This window comes from Labrus bergylta, unplaced genomic scaffold, assembly GCF_963930695.1.
Source record: "Labrus bergylta unplaced genomic scaffold, fLabBer1.1 SCAFFOLD_143, whole genome shotgun sequence".
Classification (NCBI taxonomy): domain Eukaryota; kingdom Metazoa; phylum Chordata; class Actinopteri; order Labriformes; family Labridae; genus Labrus; species Labrus bergylta.
The window spans coordinates 19228-25000 of record NW_027077282.1 but is presented as its reverse complement, the minus strand read 5'-3'; positions in this window follow the sequence as shown (position 1 = coordinate 25000).

The window sequence follows — 5773 nt, the reverse complement described above, 5'->3', positions numbered from 1 at the left end:
TGAGGAGGTTCCTGGTTTGAATCCCCATCTGACGGGAGTCTCTCTGTGAGGAGGTTCCTGATATGAATCCCTGTCCTTCAGGAGTCTCTCTGTGAGGAGGTTCCTGGTTTGAATCCCCATCTGACAGGAGTCTCTCTGTGAGGAGGTTCCTGGTTTGAATCCCCGTCTGACGGGAGTCTCTCTGTGAGGAGGTTCCTGGTTTGAATCCCCGTCTGACGGGAGTATGTCTGTGAGGAGGTTCCTGGTTTGAATCCCCGTCTGACGGGAGTCTCTCTGTGAGGAGGTTCCTGGTTTGAATCCCTGTCCTTCAGGAGTCTCTCTGTGAGGAGGTTCCTGGTTTGAATCCCCGTCCTTCAGGAGTCTCTCTCTGAGGAGGTTCCTGGTTTGAATCCCCATCTCTCTGTGAGGAGGTTCCTGGTTTGAATCCCTGTCCTTCAGGAGTCTCTCTGTGAGGAGGTTCCTGGTTTGAATCCCTGTCCTTCAGGAGTCTCTCTGTGAGGAGGTTCCTGGTTTGAATCCCCGTCTGACGGGAGTCTCTCTGTGAGGAGGTTCCTGATATGAATCCCTGTCCTTCAGGAGTCTCTCTGTGAGGAGGTTCCTGGTTTGAATCCCCGTCTGACAGGAGTCTCTCTGTGAGGAGGTTCCTGGTTTGAATCCCCGTCTGACGGGAGTCTCTCTGTGAGGAGGTTCCTGGTTTGAATCCCCGTCCTTCAGGAGTCTCTCTGTGAGGAGGTTCCTGGTTTGAATCCCTGTCCTTCAGGAGTCTCTCTGTGAGGAGGTTCCTGGTTTGAATCCCCGTCCTTCAGGAGTCTCTCTCTGAGGAGGTTCCTGGTTTGAATCCCCGTCTGACGGGAGTCTCTCTGTGAGGAGGTTCCTGGTTTGAATCCCCGTCCTTCAGGAGTCTCTCTCTGAGGAGGTTCCTGGTTTGAATCCCCGTCTGATGGGAGTCTCTCTGTGAGGAGGTTCCTGGTTTGAATCCCTGTCCTTCAGGAGTCTCTCTGTGAGGAGGTTCCTGGTTTGAATCCCCGTCTGACAGGAGTCTCTCTGTGAGGAGGTTCCTGATATGAATCCCTGTCCTTCAGGAGTCTCTCTGTGAGGAGGTTCCTGGTTTGAATCCCCGTCTGACAGGAGTATCTCTGTGAGGAGGTTCCTGGTTTGAATCCCCGTCTGACGGGAGTATCTCTGTGAGGAGGTTCCCGGTTTGAATCCCCGTCTGACGGGAGTCTCTCTGTGAGGAGGTTCCTGGTTTGAATCCCCGTCCTTCAGGAGTCTCTCTGTGAGGAGGTTCCTGGTTTGAATCCTTGTCCTTCAGGAGTCTCTCTGTGAGGAGGTTCCTGGTTTGAATCCCAGTCCGTCAGGAGTCTCTCTCTGAGGAGGTTCCTGGTTTGAATCCCCGTCTGACGGGAGTCTCTCTGTGAGGAGGTTCCTGGTTTGAATCCCTGTCCTTCAGGAATCTCTCTGTGAGGAGGTTCCTGGTTTGAATCCCCGTCTGACAGGAGTCTCTCTGTGAGGAGGTTCCTGATATGAATCCCTGTCCTTCAGGAGTCTCTCTGTGAGGAGGTTCCTGGTTTGAATCCCTGTCCTTCAGGAGTCTCTCTGTGAGGACGTTCCTGGTTTGAATCCCAGTCCGTCAAGAGTCTCTCTGTGAGGAGGTTCCTGGTTTGAATCCCCGTCTGACGGGAGTCTCTCTGTGAGGAGGTTCCTGGTTTGAATCCCTGTCCTTCAGGAGTCTCTCTGTGAGGAGGTTCCTGGTTTGAATCCCCGTCCTTCAGGAGTCTCTCTGTGAGGAGGTTCCTGGTTTGAATCCCCGTCTGACAGGAGTCTCTCTGTGAGGAGGTTCCTGGTTTGAATCCCTGTCCTTCAGGAGTCTCTCTGTGAGGAGGTTCCTGGTTTGAATCCCTGTCCTTCAGGAGTCTCTCTGTGAGGAGGTTCCTGGTTTGAATCCCCGTCTGACAGGAGTCTCTCTGTGAGGAGGTTCCTGGTTTGAATCCCTGTCCTTCAGGAGTCTCTCTGTGAGGAGGTTCCTGGTTTGAATCCCCGTCCTTCAGGAGTCTCTCTGTGAGGAGGTTCCTGGTTTGAACCCCTGTCCTTCAGGAGTCTCTCTGTGAGGAGGTTCCTGGTTTGAATCCCCGTCTGACAGGAGTCTCTCTGTGAGGAGGTTCCTGGTTTGAATCCCCATCTGACGGGAGTCTCTCTGTGAGGAGGTTCCTGATATGAATCCCTGTCCTTCAGGAGTCTCTCTGTGAGGAGGTTCCTGGTTTGAATCCCCATCTGACAGGAGTCTCTCTGTGAGGAGGTTCCTGGTTTGAATCCCCATCTGTCGGGAGTCTCTCTGTGAGGAGGTTCCTGGTTTGAATCCCCGTCTGACAGGAGTATCTCTGTGAGGAGGTTCCTGGTTTGAATCCCCGTCTGACGGGAGTCTCTCTGTGAGGAGGTTCCTGGTTTGAATCCCCGTCTGACGGGAGTCTCTCTGTGAGGAGGTTCCTGGTTTGAATCCCCGTCCTTCAGGAGTCTCTCTGTGAGGAGGTTCCTGGTTTGAATCCCTGTCCTTCAGGAGTCTCTCTGTGAGGAGGTTCCTGGTTTGAATCCCCGTCCTTCAGGAGTATCTCTGTGAGGAGGTTCCTGGTTTGAATCCCCGTCCTTCAGGAGTCTCTCTGTGAGGAGGTTCCTGGTTTGAATCCCTGTCCTTCAGGAGTCTCTCTGTGAGGAGGTTCCTGGTTTGAATCCCCGTCCTTCAGGAGTATCTCTGTGAGGAGGTTCCTGGTTTGAATCCCCGTCCTTCAGGAGTCTCTCTGTGAGGAGGTTCCTGGTTTGAATCCCCGTCTGATGGGAGTCTCTCTGTGAGGAGGTTCCTGGTTTGAATCCCTGTCCTTCAGGAGTCTCTCTGTGAGGAGGTTCCTGGTTTGAATCCCCGTCCTTCAGGAGTATCTCTGTGAGGAGGTTCCTGGTTTGAATCCCCGTCCTTCAGGAGTATCTCTGTGAGGAGGTTCCTGGTTTGAATCCCCGTCCTTCAGGAGTCTCTCTGTGAGGAGGTTCCTGGTTTGAATCCCCGTCCTTCAGGAGTCTCTCTGTGTGGAGTCTGCATGTTCTCCTCGTTCATGTGTGGGTTCTCTCCTGGTTCTCCGTCTTCCTCCCACAGTCCAAAGACATGCTCGTTAGGTTAACTGCTGACTGTAAATTGTCTGTAGGTGTGAATGTGAGTGTGTCTGGTTGTCTGTCTCTAAACGTCAGCTAGGGTTTTGATTGGCTGGTGATCAGTCCAGGGTGAAACCCCGCCTCTCACCCAATCACAGCTGGCATCAGGCCCCTAACTTTAAAAAAAATGCTGTCGTTTGTTGAGGGAGAGTGAAAATCCTGGACTCTGGGTCCCCCTGTCGGGACAGGTCTGGACTCTGTGGGTCCCCCTGACAGGACAGGTCTGGACTCTGTGGGTCCCTCTGTTGGGACAGGTCTGGACTCTGTGGGTCCCTCTGTCGGGACAGGTCTGGACTCTGTGGGTCCCCCTGACAGGACAGGTCTGGACTCTGTGGGTCCCCCTGTCGGGACAGGTCTGGACTCTGTGGGTCCCCCTGACAGGACAGGTCTGGACTCTGTGGGTCCCTCTGTCGGGACAGGTCTGGACACTGTGGGTCCCCCTGACAGGACAGGTCTGGACTCTGTGGGTCCCCCTGTCGGGACAGGTCTGGACTCTGTGGGTCCCCCTGACAGGACAGGTCTGGACTCTGTGGGTCCCCCTGTCGGGACATGTCTGGACTCTGTGGGTCCCTCTGTCGGGACAGGTCTGGACTCTGTGGGTCCCTCTGTGGGGACAGGTCTGGACTCTGTGGGTCCCTTTGTCGGGACATGTCTGGACTCTGTGGGTCCCCCTGTCGGGACAGGTCTGGACTCTGTGGGTCCCCCTGTCAGGACAGGTCTAGACTCTATGGGTCCCCCTGTCTGGACTCTGTGGGTCCCCCTGTCAGGACAGGTCTGGACTCTGTGGGTCCCCCTGATGGGACATGTCTGGACTCTGTGGGTCCCTCTGTGGGGACAGGTCTGGACTCTGTGGGTCCCCCTGTCTGGACTCTGTGGGTCCCTCTGTGGGAACAGGTCTGGACTCTGTGGGTCCCCCTGACGGGACATGTCTGGACTCTGTGGGTCCCTCTGTGGGGACAGGTCTGGACTCTGTGGGTCCCCCTGTCTGGACTCTGTGGGTCCCTCTGTGGGAACAGGTCTGGACTCTGTGGGTCCCCCTGTGGGAACAGGTCTGGACTCTGTGGGTCCCCCTGTCAGCTCCTCTAACAGTCAAAGCTTCTGAAACTGTAAGTTAATATTCATTTCCTGTTTTATTTTGAAATGTAACGCGTCCAGTTGTTTGACTTCCTGCCCTCGTTACTCACCTTTTCTCCTCTGACCGGTTTGGGGGTTTCGTGCTCCATGTTGTACTTTAATCACAGAATACGGTGAGGTAATAATCAGCCTCAGCTAATCAGCCATTGGCCGCACGACCATGCAGGAAGTCCCGCCCCCTATCCTGCTTAATGCAATGCAACCTGTCAGGCTGTGTTGCCGTGACAACAGTGAAATCAGTTTAAAACACTCTTTTCTTTTCTTTGTGTTTCTTGGAGGTCTGGCTCTCTTCAGGTTTCATCGCCGCAGCCTTCAGTTGCATCACGGTTTGATGCTGTTTCAGGTGTCAAACTTCAGAAAACACTGACAACGTGTGTGTGTGTGTGTGTGTGTGTGCGTGTGTGTGTGTGTGTGTGTGTGCGTGTGTGCGTGTGTGCATGCGTGTGTGTGTGTGTGTGTGTGTGTGTGTGTGTGTGTGCGTGCGTGTGTGTGCGTGTGTGCGTGTGTGTGTGTGTGCATGCGTGTGTGTGTGTGTGTGTGTGTGTGTGTGCGCGTGTGTGTGTGTGTGTGTGCGTGTGTGCGTGTGTGTGTGTGTGCGTGCGTGCGTGCGTGTGTGTGTGTGTCTACTGAGGTCCCTGTGTGACCTTTTAGAGAAAGAGGAGGAGGAAGAGGAGGAAAAGGAAGAGGAGGAAAAGGAAGAGGAAGAGGAGGACGAGGAGGAAGAGGAGGAGGAAGAAGAGGAGGAGGAAGAGGAGGAAAAGGAGGAGGAAGAGGAGGAAGAGGAGGAGGAAGAAGAGGAGGAAGAGGAGGAAAAGGAGGAGGAAGAGGAGGAAGAGGAGGTTCTCCTGTTGTATGAAGATGTTTAAACTCTGAATCACTTCAGGTGAGTCTTCTTGGTTTCCTCTCTGATGAACCTGCACCTTTAAACGTCTTCAGACAAACAGCTGCTGTACCTGAGGCAGCCTGCAGGGGGCGCTGTACCTGAGGCAGCCTGCAGGGGGCGCTGTACCTGAGGCAGCCTGCAGGGGGCGCTGTACCTGAGGCAGCCTGCAGGGGGCGCTGTACCTGAGGCAGCCTGCAGGGGGCGCTGTACCTGAGGCAGCCTGCAGGGGGCGCTGTACCTGAGGCAGCCTGCAGGGGGCGCTGAACAGGAAGCAGACAGTATTTGAAGTGGTCGTGGTCATTGTGATGATTGGAGGGTGAAAACCAATCAGAAACAAACGGGGGGATCCGGGCTAATGAGTGTGACAGACTCTGATGGCCGCTCTTTGTTTCAGAATAATTAGCCCCGCTCTGACAATCAGAGTGTTTGAAATGGGATTGGAGTCCATCAGAGCCGCCCGGCGCTCTGACGCAGCACTAACACGTTTTCTTTCAGGAGGGGCTCTGAGAAGTCGCTCTGCTCGCTGACACAGATTTGATACACGATTATAACGGCCTGAGA